Consider the following 15,974-nt stretch of genomic DNA (forward strand, 5'->3'; position numbering starts at 1 on the left):
GCACATCATCACCTCAAACTGAGATCATCACATGGAATAGATTGATGAGGGCACAGCAAAATCAATCCCCTGTATGTCATAAAGACCTATTGGCACATGCAAGGACACGTGTGATGTGGTATTTACAAAATTGCAGTTACACATGACAGTAGATTCCTCTGTTTATGTAATCATTGTATTGGCATTCACTGCAACCTGCTTTCAGGAGCATATTTTGAATTTTCAAAGCATGGCTAAGCTGGCAGGTGCTGTGTGAGTCAACACTGAACTGCAAAATTGCATGTGAGTGATGTCCTACCATACGTGAATATCGGTGCTACACAAGGACACAAAAGAAACATTCATCAAACGGTTTAAATTCAGTAAACTTTAATTAAAATTATTTATAGCAATGATCTCAAACTGGATGCAATCACAGCTGATGACTTTGTTTAAAAAATGTGGCAAAAGTTCAAAGCACGACCCTGAGTTTTAACTGCTGGAGATGTCTTTTTGCTTGTTTTTGCAATCAGATTTTCAGATTCTCGGGAAGTCCCTAGAGCTTTTGCTGATTATGTAAAAATATACATTTATTTATTTATTACCCCCTGTAACAGGGATAATTAATAAATATGGGACATCTAGACAGACAAAACCACTTAGGCTCTGGCATTACACCTGTCCTACCACAGGCCCTTGGTGATATTTGTCGTCACTAAAAAAAAAAAGGAATAAAAGTTCTGTAAGTTCAAGTGCAGTAGCAATAACTAATAAAACTACACTGGGATAAATTTTACATGGAGGGAAAACAGAAGGCAAAAAATGAGTGTACTTGTAGAAGTGACAAAGAGAAACATTGAAGCTGGGACTTTAAAGTGTTTGGAGAAGGAGTGTAGAGGAGAGAAGCCTATAAGAAGAAAGCGAAGTGTCTGTTGAGGAGAGAGTGGATGAGCTGTAAAGGATTACACACATCCATTTTGCTGGCTGATACAACACGTCCTTGCCATTCAGAAGGACACCAGGTCGGTGCCTCACACTCTGCCAAACCGAGCCACCCAAAAATAAACACAGCAGCCACCAAGGCGGTTAACCAACAACGCTGCCTCTGGTGCTCCAGCTCTGTGCCCTCTGCTCCTCCCTTGGGCCTTCACCATCTCTTTCTGAAAATAAAGGAAATGTTCCTGGGAGCAAGTGACAGTGCTCAGGCTGGGTATGGCTGGGCCAGGCTGCAGTTCACCATTTTAGACCTGGGAAAAGAGGAAATTTCTTCTGCTAATGGAACTGGTTCAGCCCCACTGAGCTCTTCAGGAGGATTTGTGTTTGCATCAGCTGCGCGCCTGTCTCCCAGCTTCCTTTGCTTACTCCTTCCATGGATGGAGGGGTCTGAAAAAGAGCCCCGGAATGTCACTCTAAGTGCGATGGCAGCTCCCAGGGGGAAACACGGCTGACCTTGCTGTGCCTCATCCCCGAGAGTCTCTCTCTTCAGGGGGTGGCACATCCGCAAATCCAAGATGCCGAACTCGATGGCAAATGGGAACTTTGCGGTTGGACTCTGCAGAAATGCAATTAAAGTCATCAGTGTAAATTAGCTTCATTTTATTTATCCACGGAACATCAGGTTGATGCAAGTCCCATGGTTTTGCTGCTTAGAGCTGCTTTCTGGTTCCTTGGTGGGTACATCCTCTGTTCTTCTGAGTTTTCCTGGCTCTCTTTCCCTTTTTCCCATGTCTTGCACAGTGTTGTGCTGGCTGTCAGCATTTAGTGAGCTACAAAGAAACAAAAGGATAAACTTTTCCCATGATAATTAAACCCAAACACAGCAGAAGGTTGTTTAACAACTTTACAAAGAGCAAGGGAAGCCGGCAGGGCTCCTGAAACACCTCTGCAGCCGTGTTTCATTAAGTTTTATAACTAAATCAAGTCTTAATGCTTTATTGCATTTGAAATAATGTTGCAGACTCAGGGCAGGGATATTTTCTTCCCAGTTGTGTGACCATACATGCATTCCACACAGCCACCTCCAAGCTGCTCAGGTGAAGGCTTCCATCCATGGTCACTTTGAAACCAAATGTGGAGCCACAAGGACAAGAAAAATGCTCTCCCACTGATGAAGCAACGGTGGCAAAATAAGCCACCAGCACATGCAGAACCAGCAGCAGCAGTAGAGTCCCTTTACTGTATTAATCACATTGACTGGGGGATTTTTATCTCCCTAGGAAAAAGGTAAATAGAGACAAGTGCTGTCTCTACTGCAGTCTTTGCTGACAAAATCCTACCAACAAAAACATCTATACAGCAGCTTTCAGTCGCTCCTGGGTGTGCATCTTAAGATTTGGATGAAAATATTCCGTTTTTATTAACTGAAAAAGCCTGGTCTTTCTGCTCCCAGAAGTATTAAACAACTCCTCACACATCCTCTTATTCATATTAATTTATTCCCAGCTTTAAATACGTTTTCCCAGCTGTTAAAGCAAACCTTATTCACACTCATGACAATAGAGATTTAAAATCTGTATCAATCTGATAATATTAGACATTCATCTTGAAAGCGCAATTTGAGCCACGACCACAGAAGCAAGTGCACTTGTTTATCATCACTGTGGTTTTTTGTAACACTGTGGTTGCTTGAAAAATACAAGATGCTTTTAAGTAAAGTCTTTTGGCACTCACTAAGATGTATGTAGATGTAGATAGCACATTTTCAACAACTCCAGCCGTGTATTCTCAATAACGACTGTAACAGTGAAACTGTTTTTCATGTTTCATGATGTGATAATCAGTTTGAATATTGTAAATTATGGGACATGAGAATGTTTGGTTGTTATATTTTGAAAAAGCTCTCCATTCTGCTTCCATAACACAGAGGAAGTCATAATTAAATAATTTGTAAAGATGGTATTACATTAGTGGTGCCACACAAATCAAACAAGGCAAACAACTGGTTGAAAGTGTTCTCAATATCCAGCACACATTTTCTGCAAATAAAGTGATACTTCTGTAGCTCCCAGTTAAAAAACCCTTAACCACCTCCGGTAGTGGTGCTCAGTAATAAACCAGAGGAAAGAGATGGATTTGATTTCATGTGAGAATGGTGAGCAAGGAGAATGATAACGCATTTATTTCTTCTTTTTTTTTTTTTTTTTTTTTAATAAATAGCCATCGGAGGAGACAGAATCAGAATAAGAGTAGAAGGTGAAGACTAAACAACAGAGCCAATTTCACCCATGCTGTACTTCTAGAGGTGCCATGAAGACACTGAGCTACTTCATGGAAGAAACAAACCCCGCTGCCTTTATTTTTTAAGAGTCACATCTTGGAGACTTTGAGCTGGAGGGATCTGTATTTGCATTTTCAGGAGATAAGACAAGATCTTCAAGCTGGCACGAAAAAGGCAGCATTGCCAGCTTCCACCTGTTCACCTTGGATGGTTCATGTCCAGCCCACTCAGGCTCAGGATGTGCTCCCAGGTGACACCCTGCATCCTGTTTTGGTTTTGAGGTTGCTTTGTTACAGGATTTTTTCCTTCCAATAGTAATTTGCTGCCCTTAACACTGAAGCTGGAGCTCACAAGCTTCCCCAGCAGATGCTGGCTGCAGATCCCAGCTGGTGAGGGGTGGCAAGTGTTCAGCACAGATGGCACTGCCAGGCTGCCTTGCTGCTGTTTTCTTTTTTTTTTTTTTTTTTTTTACCCAAAACCCTCAAACGGCAAGGTGAGGAGTAACCAAAACCCATCTCTGTTGTAGTGGTGGGTTGGAAGAGTCACTTCAACCTCACTGCAGTGGGGAGCAAGGCTGGAGCACAAGCCAGATCCTTGTCCTGTATCCAGAGGAGGCTTTGGAGAGCTGTTCCAGGTCATGTGCAGACAACACAACTTCCTCATGAGGGGAAGAGATGGGGCAGGCACTGATCTCTTCTCTCTGGTGAGCAGGGGCAGGACCTGAGGGAATGGCCTGAAGCTGTGCCAGGTGAGGTCTAGTTTGGATATCAGGAAAAGTTTCTTCACCCAGAGGGTGGCTGGGCACTGAAACAGGCTCCCCAGGGAAGTGGTCACAGGACCAAGCCTGACAGAGTTGAAGAAGCATTTGGAAAATGCTCTCAGGCACATGGAGTGACTCTTGGGGGATGTTCTGGGCAGGGCCAGAGTTGGAGTCAATGGTCCTTGTGAATCACTACCAGCTCAGGACATTCCAGAATCCTGCCTACACAACCTGAATTTCCAGTGGCTGCAGGGATGGATCTGACATGGGAACTCCACCTGGTCACCCCACTCCTACTGCAACCAGCACGGATGAAATGCACAGTAGCCAAGGGGAGGGAAGTGATTTACTGAGTTAGTAATCTGTGAGACACTATGTACTAAAAGAGAAAAGAGAATTCCTTAATTGTTGAAAAAAGTGATGGTAGAGGGTGCTTCGGGGTCTCTTTTTCACCATCCATTTCCTAGAGAGGTAAGGCACAGACACAGGACAGGGATGCAGATGGACAATTCCTGCACTTCACGACCCACATGACACTAAAATTACTGTTGCCCACTAAATGAGACAAAGTTTGTAAGAAGATATTACATCTTTTACCAAAGCAACTGCCCACATAGGAAGAAAATTATCCACCCCTTTGGGTGCACAAGCCCCTTTCTTAGGCATGAAGAGGACTTCAGAATAAGACACTTGAAGCACCACACAGCTGCATTTGGCCACAGGTCATGGCCTACCTGAGGTTTCTGCACAAGAGATTTGCCTGTCTGCCCTTTACCATCATTCCAGCTCACAAAACCAATACTCAAGTGCCTGATTTTTAATAACTCACCATTCCCAGAGGCAATCTGACTACATGTTCTCAATTACTGCTGCAAAGGAAAAGGGACCTCTGTGGTTTTGGGGATTCAGGAAAAGACAGCTTTGCTGCAGCTTCGCAATTAGCTGCCCTAAAAGAAGAATCAGGGTGTGCTAATAATATAACCAAACTCGAATGCCAGACCTGGGAATATTCCGTGAGGATACGCTGGTTTGATCATTGGGAGATAGCCACTGGCCCAGGAAGCACAGGCAGTACCTGTTGGGAAAGGACACCAGAGGCATCACCAGTGCTCTGTGTTTTCTTCATACAGAGAAATATTATTATGGATGGTTTCTAAAACACCTAAAAATGCACCATGCCTCAGTACTGAGACACTAAACCCAAACTCTAAATTATATTCTGCTTGTACCAATATTTCAGGAACTGAGCACCTCTTGATACTGTGCATAAACTATTCACAACAATCTGATTAAAACCACATTGCTGATAGAAGCCCTTTTTCCATTTCCTTGACCTTGTAAGGCTGCAGGAATGTTTTATCAATTCAGGAGGAGTGTGGCTGGGCAGGCAGAGGCTGTGGCCTCTGTGATCTTTCCTTGGTCACTGCTTATCTGTGTGATGGTGGATGTTGATATACTGGTCAAAGATAACCTTAGCTGGGAGATTTTCATGGAAAATATTTGAACATCTGAATATTTTACCTGCCTTTATGGCATCTATACTGAACAGGGCAATTTGTGCACTGTGCTTTTAGCCAAACACCCAGCACCAACAGGGTTTCACAGGTGAGGGTTTAGGGTCATGTATTCAAAGCATGAAAACGGGCAAGGAGGGAACGTTCAGTCCAATAGAAGCTTTCTTCTAAATCCTGACTAAGGACACTTGTCTCACATCTAGTTTGCAAATCATCTGATATAATTAGGGAAATTCTCATTGTTCCCGTAAGCAGTCTAACATCTGATCATCTCCTGCGTGCACCAAGTCCTGCCCCAGAGAGTGATGCCTCCCTCCCTGCCTTCAGTGCTTCTCCACAAAGAGGCACAGATAGTGCTTTTGGTCCAGGCTCTGTGAACACACAGGTATTTGTGCTGCAGTCCCTGCAGCTCTCAGCATCTGCCATCAGTTCAGGGCCGTGGCAGGAGCAGGCACCACAGGGTCACGCTGAGGGACACGAAGAAGCGAAGGAGTAAAGGAACTTGACCTGCCTCTTACATCTGCAATGCAAATGCTCCTTGCTCCATGTGTAATGGAAAGTGGAGCCTGTTTCTCTTGCTGTTGCTGTGACCAGCATGAGCAAAATATTAGAGCACAGAGCAAAATATGAGGAAGGCGATATGGGACACAGATAATCACAGCTCGCATGTGATGAAAGCAGGCTGTGCCAGTCCACACTGCCTGCAAGGACACGGCTGCTGAGACATCTAGGAAAACATTATCTACTCCATGGCAATAAACAGAGTTTTGTTCCACTTTATTTTTAGCTTGATTCCTCCTCTTCCTCCACACATATAAGCTCTCTAGCTCAAGGCAAATGTCCAAGAACAACAGCGTTTCAAGTAAAGGACTAACCTCACAATCAGAAAACCAGAGCCTAGATATGACAGGCTGTGTTATTTACTAACACAGAGCACACAAACCCAAACCAAACCAAAATAACCTACTTCAATATTTTTCCTTCATAGAGCAAAGAAAGCAAGTCTCCCTTGCACTCAGCTCTGATGTGTTGCCATGAGGAATACCCTGAGAAGTCAGATGAGATTTATTTAGAACACTGAAACCCTTGTGTGTATGTTCTTGCCATAAATTCAAACCTCAAATGGAAATGTGATTTGAATTTAAACACTTAAAGCTGTGGCCTTAACAGTAGGCACTTTTGTATATTCATGCTCCTGCCACTGTCCTCAGTCTCCCATGGTCGTGAATGAAGTGTTGTTTTTAGACAATTGGCTGCTTGTCTGCAGAAGAGCAGTTTGGCCCTATCCCTTCCATTGTCTTTTATGTCCTGCAAGGAGAAGGGGAGAGGAGACTGAAAGAGAGAGACAGATTTCAATCAAAAGCACTACATTGATAAGGGATTAATAAAAGCCTGCCTTGTGATCAGATGAAACCTAACAGTCAGCCTGGATGCCTTATATTTGATAACAAAAATGATCCCTTCCAAGTGTCGCCCGTGGAGTCGAGTACCTGCGTCACCTGGAGCAGCAGCAGCTCCCAGCAGTGCCTGTTGCTGGTGGGTTTGTGCTCTGGCAGACCCTGCTGTGGCCAACTCATCTTAAGGACAAGAATTTGTCATTTGAGTAGTGTAAGGATGGGGTTTAACAGCCACAGATAACGCTGGAGTCACAAACAGCTCTCTCCTAAAGGCACACAGCAGAACCTGTGATGAAGAACAAAACAGGCAAAAGCAGGGATTCTGCTGAGCATGGTGTTCCAGTGCTGTATTTTAACTGTTCCAGCAGGTTTAGGGCTCAATGTTTTAAGGGCCAGACATCCCCTGACTGTGGAGGAGCCAAGAGGCACCAGCCAAAGAAGAGAGAAGCACATGTGGGGCAGACAGACACTGCAAAGGGAACACGGCAGTTTGGGTGCAGGCTTGGGGATGTGTGAACGTGGGCACAGGCAAAGTTCTTAGCACATGTTGGTGTTTCTTGGGGGACCCAAACCAGTCCCCAGTGAGGAAGGCAGCAGAAGCACCACCAATGTGGTTTGGTTATGAGAGCAATGCTCAGAGATTCCAAAGAGGAAAAATTGTTGTGGATGCTCACACTATCCATTGGGGGGATCCACCCAGGTCTCTGGGGATGTGTGATTCACTCAGTGAACTAACTCCATTGGAATCTCATTCCCACTGCTGCAGCCAGCTCCTACTGCACCCAAACCAGCCAGTCATCCTTTATCCTACTCTTCACAGAGACAATTCAGGGTTTGACTTACTGTCACCATGTTTCACTTCTTTTCATTCATATTTTTTACAGCCATGTGTACTGCAGGACCAGTCCCAGGGAGCCACTAAAGGGAAGGAATACCTCTTAGGGACCTGTTTGCCAGCTTTGATTTCCCTTTATGCCTGGGGAAGGGAAAAAAGAGGCTCATCCCCGTGTTATTTTTTTGTTGCCACAATGAAACACACAGAGGTGCTATGTAGATATTATAGGTAAACATGGGGTGGTTGCACTGAGAAATAAACCAGCTAACAGAAATAGCAACTACCTCATGCTTTTTGTTGGCTCCTCCTCAGCCTCTCACATGGTTCACATGGTTTGCTGGGAGGAATAGCTGCCCTTGCCAACACTGTCCCTGTCAGGACACTTGCTGGTGACAAGCCTGTCTGTCACCAGTTCCCTCAGATAGAGATAGTTCAGTCACAAAGTATTCTCTGAAGCTGAAATGGGGTCTCTTCCAGGCACCCACCAATGGCACAACTCTTAAAATCTGCACACAAAAAAGCAGCACCCACTGCATGTGCACAGAAAGCCTCCTACATCTATGAGGTATTGCCCATCTCATGTACCCCCAGCATGCCAGGTTCACCACACACAAAATGAAGAGGCACTCTTGTTTTGGGAGCCAAGATTTCCAGGAATCTGTCAGGTTACCAGGAAATATTGAAGGATATAAGATTATTGGTAGAAGTGATAACCCAAAGCATCTGAGCTGCCTGAAAGAGGCTTGACACATCAGGAACTGTATGGCAGGTGCAAACAGCACACAAACCAGACCACACAACTGGGATATCAGTGCAGGCTCAGAAAGCACTAGCAGAAGCACAAACACCCTAAATCTAAGTCCATGTTGGCCCTGGTAATTCACAGTGTCTAGGGTTGTTGAGCACAGAGATTGTTTTCTCTCACCTGGCCCAATTATTCCAGTTATTCCAGCAACTCTCCACTGATGAAAACTTCCCATTGCTTTCAGCCTTCCCCATAACCCTTCTAAACACTCCCCTCAGTCATTCCTGTTGCTCAAAGTTTCATAGAATCACGGAATGGTTTGGATTGGAAAGAACCTTAAAGAACATCCCATTTCCACCCGCTGTGATGGGCAGGAACTCCTTTCACTAGCCCAGGTTGCTCAGAGCCTCTTCCGACCTGGCCTTGAACACTTCCAGAGACAGGGCATCATCAGCTCCTCTGGCCATGATCTCTCCCATTTCCTTCCCTTTGGAGCACAGAAAGGTCCCATTACCTGCCTAAGTCAGCCCTTGCCACCACTTACTTTTGTGAGCCTTGATACAGCCAGGCCCCACCTCAGATGTGCAATACTCCAAATGTCCTTGGACAAGTATGGGTGACACAGTGGCTCACACAGCAGTTTTCTCAGCAATGGCTCATACCCCATCAGCTGTGATTCCCAATTCCCCTGCCCATCACAGAGTGGTGCCCAATTCCCCTGCCCATCACAGAGTGGTGCCCATTTTTTCTTTAGACATCTTCACCTCCTACCTCTGGGAGGTGAAATAGAAGAGCCAACACTGAATCTTCAGTCAGGGTGAATTTGCTAAATATTGAGTTAAATACAACACAGTGGATTTAAAAGGCTCCCAAGAATGGCTGCAGTGCTGACAAGCGTGGGTTTATCAGAATCCCATTTGCAGCTGTCCCATGGCCAGTGAGTAATCCACACTTGCAGCCTCTTGCCTGAGCGTGTCCAACAGACCCCTCATGACCACTGTGCTTTGAACATTTTTTTTTGCCGGATAATTTGGCCAGCTCCAACACCATGGAAGATGATAGTCCATATTTCACCTAGCTCACGACATCACAAAGAAATGCTGGCAATTTTTTGCATGGAAGAACAGTCACATTTTCCATCCCATATCAGGTGCTCGGTGCCCTTAGCAGCAGCTCACCTCTGGAATGAGGAGAAGCAGCCATATCCTGGTTCCACTGCCCCATTCCTCGAACACCCTGACAGGACTCTTTAAAAATGACACCACAGATGTTTCACCAACCTCCTGTTCACCATCTGCTCCAAGTGACACCATCAGTTTTCCTCACAGAAGGTCAGACCCAGAGTCAGTGGGAAGACAAATGTGGCTCTCACGTGCTTCTCTACAGCTGCGCTGTGCCTGGATAAGGGGTGGTCACACAGGGGCCACAACAGCCCGGCCCCTCCTTATGGAAATCAGCCCCTCCTTATGGAAATCATCCCCTCGCTGTGGAAATCAGCCCCTTGCTCTGGAAATCAGCCATCTGCCCAAGGCAGAGCTGACAGCCAGGCAGAGCAGAGCCAAGGAGCCCTGGGAAGCAGTGGGGAATAAAGGCACAAGCCCTTGTCCAGCAGGAGGGGGCACAGCTTCATGCCACGCTCTCCATGTCAGCCCTGGCTCCTTGAAGGTGTGTCACCTGCTGGGCTGCTGCAGATGTCCCTGTCAGGGTGGTCCTTCCCTATGGGGAACAGAGATGCAGTTTTCCAAGTGAGCATTAATCGCAGTCCGAGCGCCGGGAGACAGTGAACACCTCGTGTTATAGATAATCAGGCACTGCCCAACCAGATGTAGTCACACTGTTATGGATAAAAACTAGTCCAACCAAATAAAAATTTAAAAATGAAAATTGTATTTAGGATCGAATTCTCTCTGAGCCAGCCACAAGGAAAGGGCAGCGCCGAGCCCGGGTTCAGCGCTGGGTGCGGGACAAGAAGGACAGCTCTTAGCAGAGGTTCCCCTGGACACACACACCACCCTTCTGGACCCTGCAGTTCCTATAGGAAATTTTCTGCCCGAGGCCAGGATTTCAGCCATCCACCTTTTCTTTCTATTCAGAGTCCCACATATTCATAAAGTTCTTTTCTCCGAGCCGGGGTTGAACAATCCAGGTCCAGGTGTGGACGATTTTCCCGATGGCTACACGAACCGCGGCATTGAGTTATACCAGCCCGGAGGACTCCAGCGATCCCAATCTCGGGTCCTTGCCAGGATGATCAGCTCCCAGGCGTTCCAGTATTGCCCTTTGGGACAGCCCATCTCCAGACTAGCCACATGTATTAGATGGTAAATGAGGCATTGGCCAAGAAAACCAGTTCTGGTGTAACCAATATGTGGAGAGGCAGATCACAGTGCTGGAGCATGTGTTTTGCAATAACAAAATATTATACCTGTCAAATCATATTTCCCTTGAACAAATACAACAATATTACATTGGCGCAAATTATAACCAACATACATATCAACACCTTCAGATCAAATCACAGGATTTACTCTGACACTCCCTCACCTTCTCACATGAGGTGCTTCAACTGTACAAGTGAACCAAACTCCACAGCAGGATAATGTACAGTGTCAGCATATCCTGCCATTAAGGCTACATTCCAACCTCATCTATAACCATTCACTTCACTGGTTCCTAAGCATTGACAAAAAAGTTCCTCTTAGATAGCAATTTTTTATATTAGACTTCTTTTTAGAACCATAAGGGTTTTTTGTTTTGTTTTTTGTTTTGGTGGGGTTTTTTTGTTTGTTTGTTTGTTTGTTTTTGTTTCGTTGGGGTATTTTTTTTTTTACCTTGAAAGGGGCTGAAGAAACATTTCTTTCTACAGACAGAATTCGTGAGCTCTAAGCATTTGGTTCTGCTCACTGCAGGATGTGCAATACGGTTAAGTCATGATATCACAATTTATAACTATTTTATGCAGCTCATTCATTTAAAACAAGAGGAACAGAAATATAAAAGCAGCTTGGAGTTACTTTTGAGACATAAACTCCATAAGACTCAGTGCAAGGGAATTTTGACTAACAGGGATCCCAGGCATGGGGCACGCAGGGAGTATCAGACAAGCAGTGCTGCAGGAGCCACCATCACCCAGCCCTTGCTATCCCATGAGCTACAAGGAGCTCAGCAGCTTTCACTCTGCCTGCCACTTACAACTTCCAAGAAAGTTTTCAGGAGTCTTTGCAGTTCAGCTGAGAAGTGAACAGGGAATGCCCAGAGGCAGCTCAGGCATCTGGGCACATTTATTGATTTGTCACAGTGAACACACCTCATTTAGAGCTTCTTTCAAAACCAAGCCAGGCAGCAACTCCCAGCACAACACATCTTCTGCTCTTCCAAAGCACTTTGCTTGACTACGAATTCCAAAGCAATTTGTACATCTCAAAAGAGACATACAAGTGGGCTTCAGGAGGAATGACAGTGAGAATGACTGGAAGAAATATAAGGAATCTCTAAAGATGCCAGTGTGAGCATCCCCACTTACTTAAAAAAAAGAAAATTAAAGCCTACCAAACTTAGGAGGAGAAGACCCTTTGTACATAGCTATGTCTTTAGTAGGAACTTTGGGTGAAGGGCAGCATGGAATCCTGTCTCTGTTATTCTTATAACATTTGCTGTTGTACCGTGCCCAGGTTGTTTCTCATGGGCTGAGGTTGCTGTGGAGATTTTCATGACAGAAGAAGCAAGATCTCATGCCCAAGGTTACCTATCCAGATGTTTCAAGGCATTTTTGACTTCTGTGTTTGAGGGGGTTGGTGTGTATAAATAAAAACCTGGTTCATAAGTATAGATCAACCTGCCACTGTCAGGTTTTCTGAGACCCCAATAATCTTTAAGGCATTGCAATCGTGTAGCTTTAAATTCTCATTTTATATTTCAGTATCTAAGGATGAGAGAGATCAGATCCATATCCACAGGGTATTTTTTTGGCATCCAACTCCCTTCAAGGTGAAGAGGAGGATGAAAACTACTAAGAGTTAGGAGGGAAGAACTGTCCAGATAAACTTCAAGAAACAGAGCAAGCCCAACAGAAAACAATGCCCAATAATGTCCTCAGTGATGTTTCAGTCTGTTCATTTTCCCAGCTCTGGAGCTGGTTGGGGATTTACTACCTCACTTTGGGAGACGGACTACACAGCTCCAATGAAGCAGTAATGGAGCATTAACAGAATTAGTGCGCTGGAAGTGCTTTGTAGGCTGGAGTTAGACATTTTCATCCAGAGTGATGGGATCACTTTCCCGCAGTGATTAGTGGAGCAGCTGACATTAACTCCGTAAGTGACCTGTTTGTTGCCACCACTGTGATCACAATTAGATTAGCAGCCCCCCTACAGGTGTGGCTGCAGTGCGCAGGTTAAGAGCACACGAAATGCTCTGCTGATTCAGGGTGAACCAAACTGCATCAAAAGGATTCCATACTGTTTGGATCAGCTGCACACAGAGGGGGTTTGGGAAAGATCCTATAGCCCCAAGGAAGGCAGGTGAAGTGTCAATGCAAGAAAGAGTTCTTGCTAAGTATGGAAATATTTACTCCAAATCCATCACGAAATTTACATTTGTCCCAGGTTGCACATATGTGCTGTGTTCAAAAGCAATTGATGAAAACAAATAAAAAAACAGTGGCTTGAATAATAAAAACCCAGAAGCCTCCAATGTAGTGAAGGGATCACTGTAAAACCACATTTTGTGAGAAGATCAGAAGAACTGGCATCTCTCAAATTATATGTCTTGCAGCATTTGGTTGTTTGAAGTTAACCCTTAAACTCCAATTTTATTCTAAAATATAAAGTTTTAGCCTCCACAACTGCAGAACAAAGCTTGCAAATGTGACCCAAATATAACAAAAGGACTTCTTAAAAACCCAGACAAAATAAAGAGAGCTCTAATCTCTTAAAAACAGTCTCATGATTCCTGAACTACTCTCAAAATGCTGTGAGGGCTTAGCAAAATTTATAACACTTCATTTGTTTCAATTCTGTTGTCAGGCATAAAATTCAAAGCATGGAGAAAAGATAATTTAAAACCTGCAAGAATAAAGAAATCAAGAAACATCTTCTGGAGCTGCATTGCATCCCTTAACTTTGTTCATTACTCCACCACGACTGAATCAAAAAAAAAAAAAAAAAAAAAGGAAAAATGAACTCAGGAAAACAATATGCAATTTTAATTTTTAAGGCAGGCCAGCTGAGGGAATGAGCACAGGAACAGGTCAGGAACAGGAAAGTGCAAGACTGCAGGACAAAGCCTCTTGTAAATGTGGAAGGAATAAAAGATGGGAAGCAAGCTGACATGGAAGGGAACAGCAGAGGGAAACAGGAGTCCAGTGGGGGAAAATCAATAGAACATTGAATAGCAGCAAGGTTTAAAAAAAGTAAAAAAATAGAAAAAGCATCTCTGACTGAACCAGATGGGGAACTTTCACTTTCCACAGGATCCTGATCATATAATTAGAAGAATATGTATTGACCATAATGGATTTTCCATAAATCCTAAGTGTCTCTGCAGAAGCTCTCTTGTTTCAAGCAAACAGATATCAAACTGTGTTTCTCTGAGTTCAGATTTCTCAGATGATTTTGGGATAATTAAGGACATGCACTGCCACAGAGAGGAAAAGCATGAAAAACTGAAGGAGCTGAAAAACTGAGGAAACATTAAAAACTAAGGAAAAACTGAACACCAGGCCAGATGTTGACAGACTTGAGCCATGTTAAACTAAACATACCAAGCTGTTCAGAATGCATAGATAAACTGACATGGTTATTTTAGAAATAAATTTCTTGCACACCTTGAACCGCAGGATGCAGTAAACAGCCATTTAAAAATATTCTTAAGACCCTATCCCACTTTACAAAATCAGAGTGCTGCCAAAGGACAGACTGTGACCAAAACTATCCCAGACCTGACCTATAAATGGCACTGTTTAAAGTGACCACAGGCACTACTGCTCCTAATCTGCCTTCAAGATGAAAGAAGTGCAGCAAACACCCTAAGTCTGAAAGAAAACATCCTGTTAAATGTTTTGCTGCTGAAGCACAGCCAGGATTGCTGACAGCAATAGGTACCATGGCTCACCCCACAGCAGTGAGGCAGAGGGATGTGTGTACTGGAAGAGAACACACATTTTTTCTTTTTTCTGCTCATTAAGAGTTAACACTGCTGACAACAAAAAGGCAAATAGCATTTGGTGTCAGCCTCCGTGCAGATTTTGTCACAGAAGCAAGTCAATGAGAGTATTCTGCCACCACTTCAGATCAGGAAAGGGGACATTGAGGTCTCATATTTCAGCTGTGTTTCACTGGAAGAGAGGACAAGCAGGACACACTGGCAAGTGCTGACTCAAATAATAGCTATCAGTGTCTTGCAGAGCCCACGTTTGCTTGAGTGGAGATTTTGGGGCCTCTTGCAGGTTGCAGAACAGTTGACAGCACTACCGGTGGTCTAGAAATGCTAACCAAGCTGGATCCCTTCCTCTCTCTCTCTCTCTCTCCCTCTTTTTCTTTTAGTTTTTTTAACACATGCAAAACTTTCACCCTTGAGCCTTCAGTCAGTGAGCAGTGGAAGGAAGAGACAGACTCAGTTTCTAAGTAACAGTGCTATTGAAATCCACCCCAGTGCTGGGGCTGACCCATTTGGGAGCTGGCCAGAGGAGCAGAAGCGAACAGAGGTGAGAAGCTGCTGGGACATGGGGCTGTCACCCGCTGCTGTCACCCCTGCACCACTCCTCTTCACACCCTCCTTTGGGTCCAAGGGGTCCAGATCCTCCTGCTGCTTCAGCAACAGGCAAGGTCTGGCTTAGGAAGCCTGAGGAGAGGGCTTGTTCAGCACAGGCCAGCGCTAAGCTTGGTATTACAGTTTTTCTGGCTATGTATTTCTCCCCGGGGTTCTGCCCCATGTTGAGTCTCCCCTGCTCTGCAGGGGAAAAGACACCACCCCCTCAAAAAACAAAAAAGAAGGGAATAAGTGAAGGCACAGCTCACTGTGCACAGCTTTTGACATTCGCTATCTTAATGCAACTAACTTCAAAGTAAAAAATCTTTAAAGATGAAAAAAGGCTTTCATAGAGTCTCCAGACAAAAGCATTGCAAAGTGATGTGGATGCAAAATTGTTAAACTCTGCAGTGGCTCATAACCCTCGAGGAGCTGATCATCATCTGGTAATGGTTCTCCCCATATTTATAGTGTCAGAAATTACACATTCCCCCAGCATGCTTTCGACAGAATAAGTCATGGCTGTAATTGCCACATATACAAGATGTGACTGTAAAGAAGAGAAACCAAAGGCTAAGACACTCTGAAGACAACATGAAAGACACACCGGTAAGAGGTTCTCCTTCCCTCTCCCCTCACCACACAGAGTAAGATATTGAAGTGGGGGAAGGCAGGAGATTTAGGCTGCTTCTAGCCACTGAAGAAAATAAAATGTCCATTTATTTTCTGGGGAAGCAAGATCAGACATGTTGATATGGTGGCTGCATTATCAGTTGCTGA

General features: G+C 44.5%; 1 long non-coding RNA gene across 1 annotated transcript in view; it reads right to left on the reverse strand.

The window, feature by feature from the left end:
* Positions 1–350: 350 nt before the first annotated feature.
* Positions 351–15,974, reverse strand: part of LOC121469778 (uncharacterized) — a 70,731-nt gene continuing 55,107 nt past the window's right edge. The window contains exon 5 of the long non-coding RNA XR_012055259.1: positions 351–1,745. This is a non-coding gene — a long non-coding RNA (uncharacterized lncRNA). The remainder of the gene's footprint in view (positions 1,746–15,974) is intronic.

Source organism: Taeniopygia guttata, chromosome 3 (genome assembly GCF_048771995.1).
Source record: "Taeniopygia guttata chromosome 3, bTaeGut7.mat, whole genome shotgun sequence".
NCBI lineage: Eukaryota > Metazoa > Chordata > Aves > Passeriformes > Estrildidae > Taeniopygia > Taeniopygia guttata.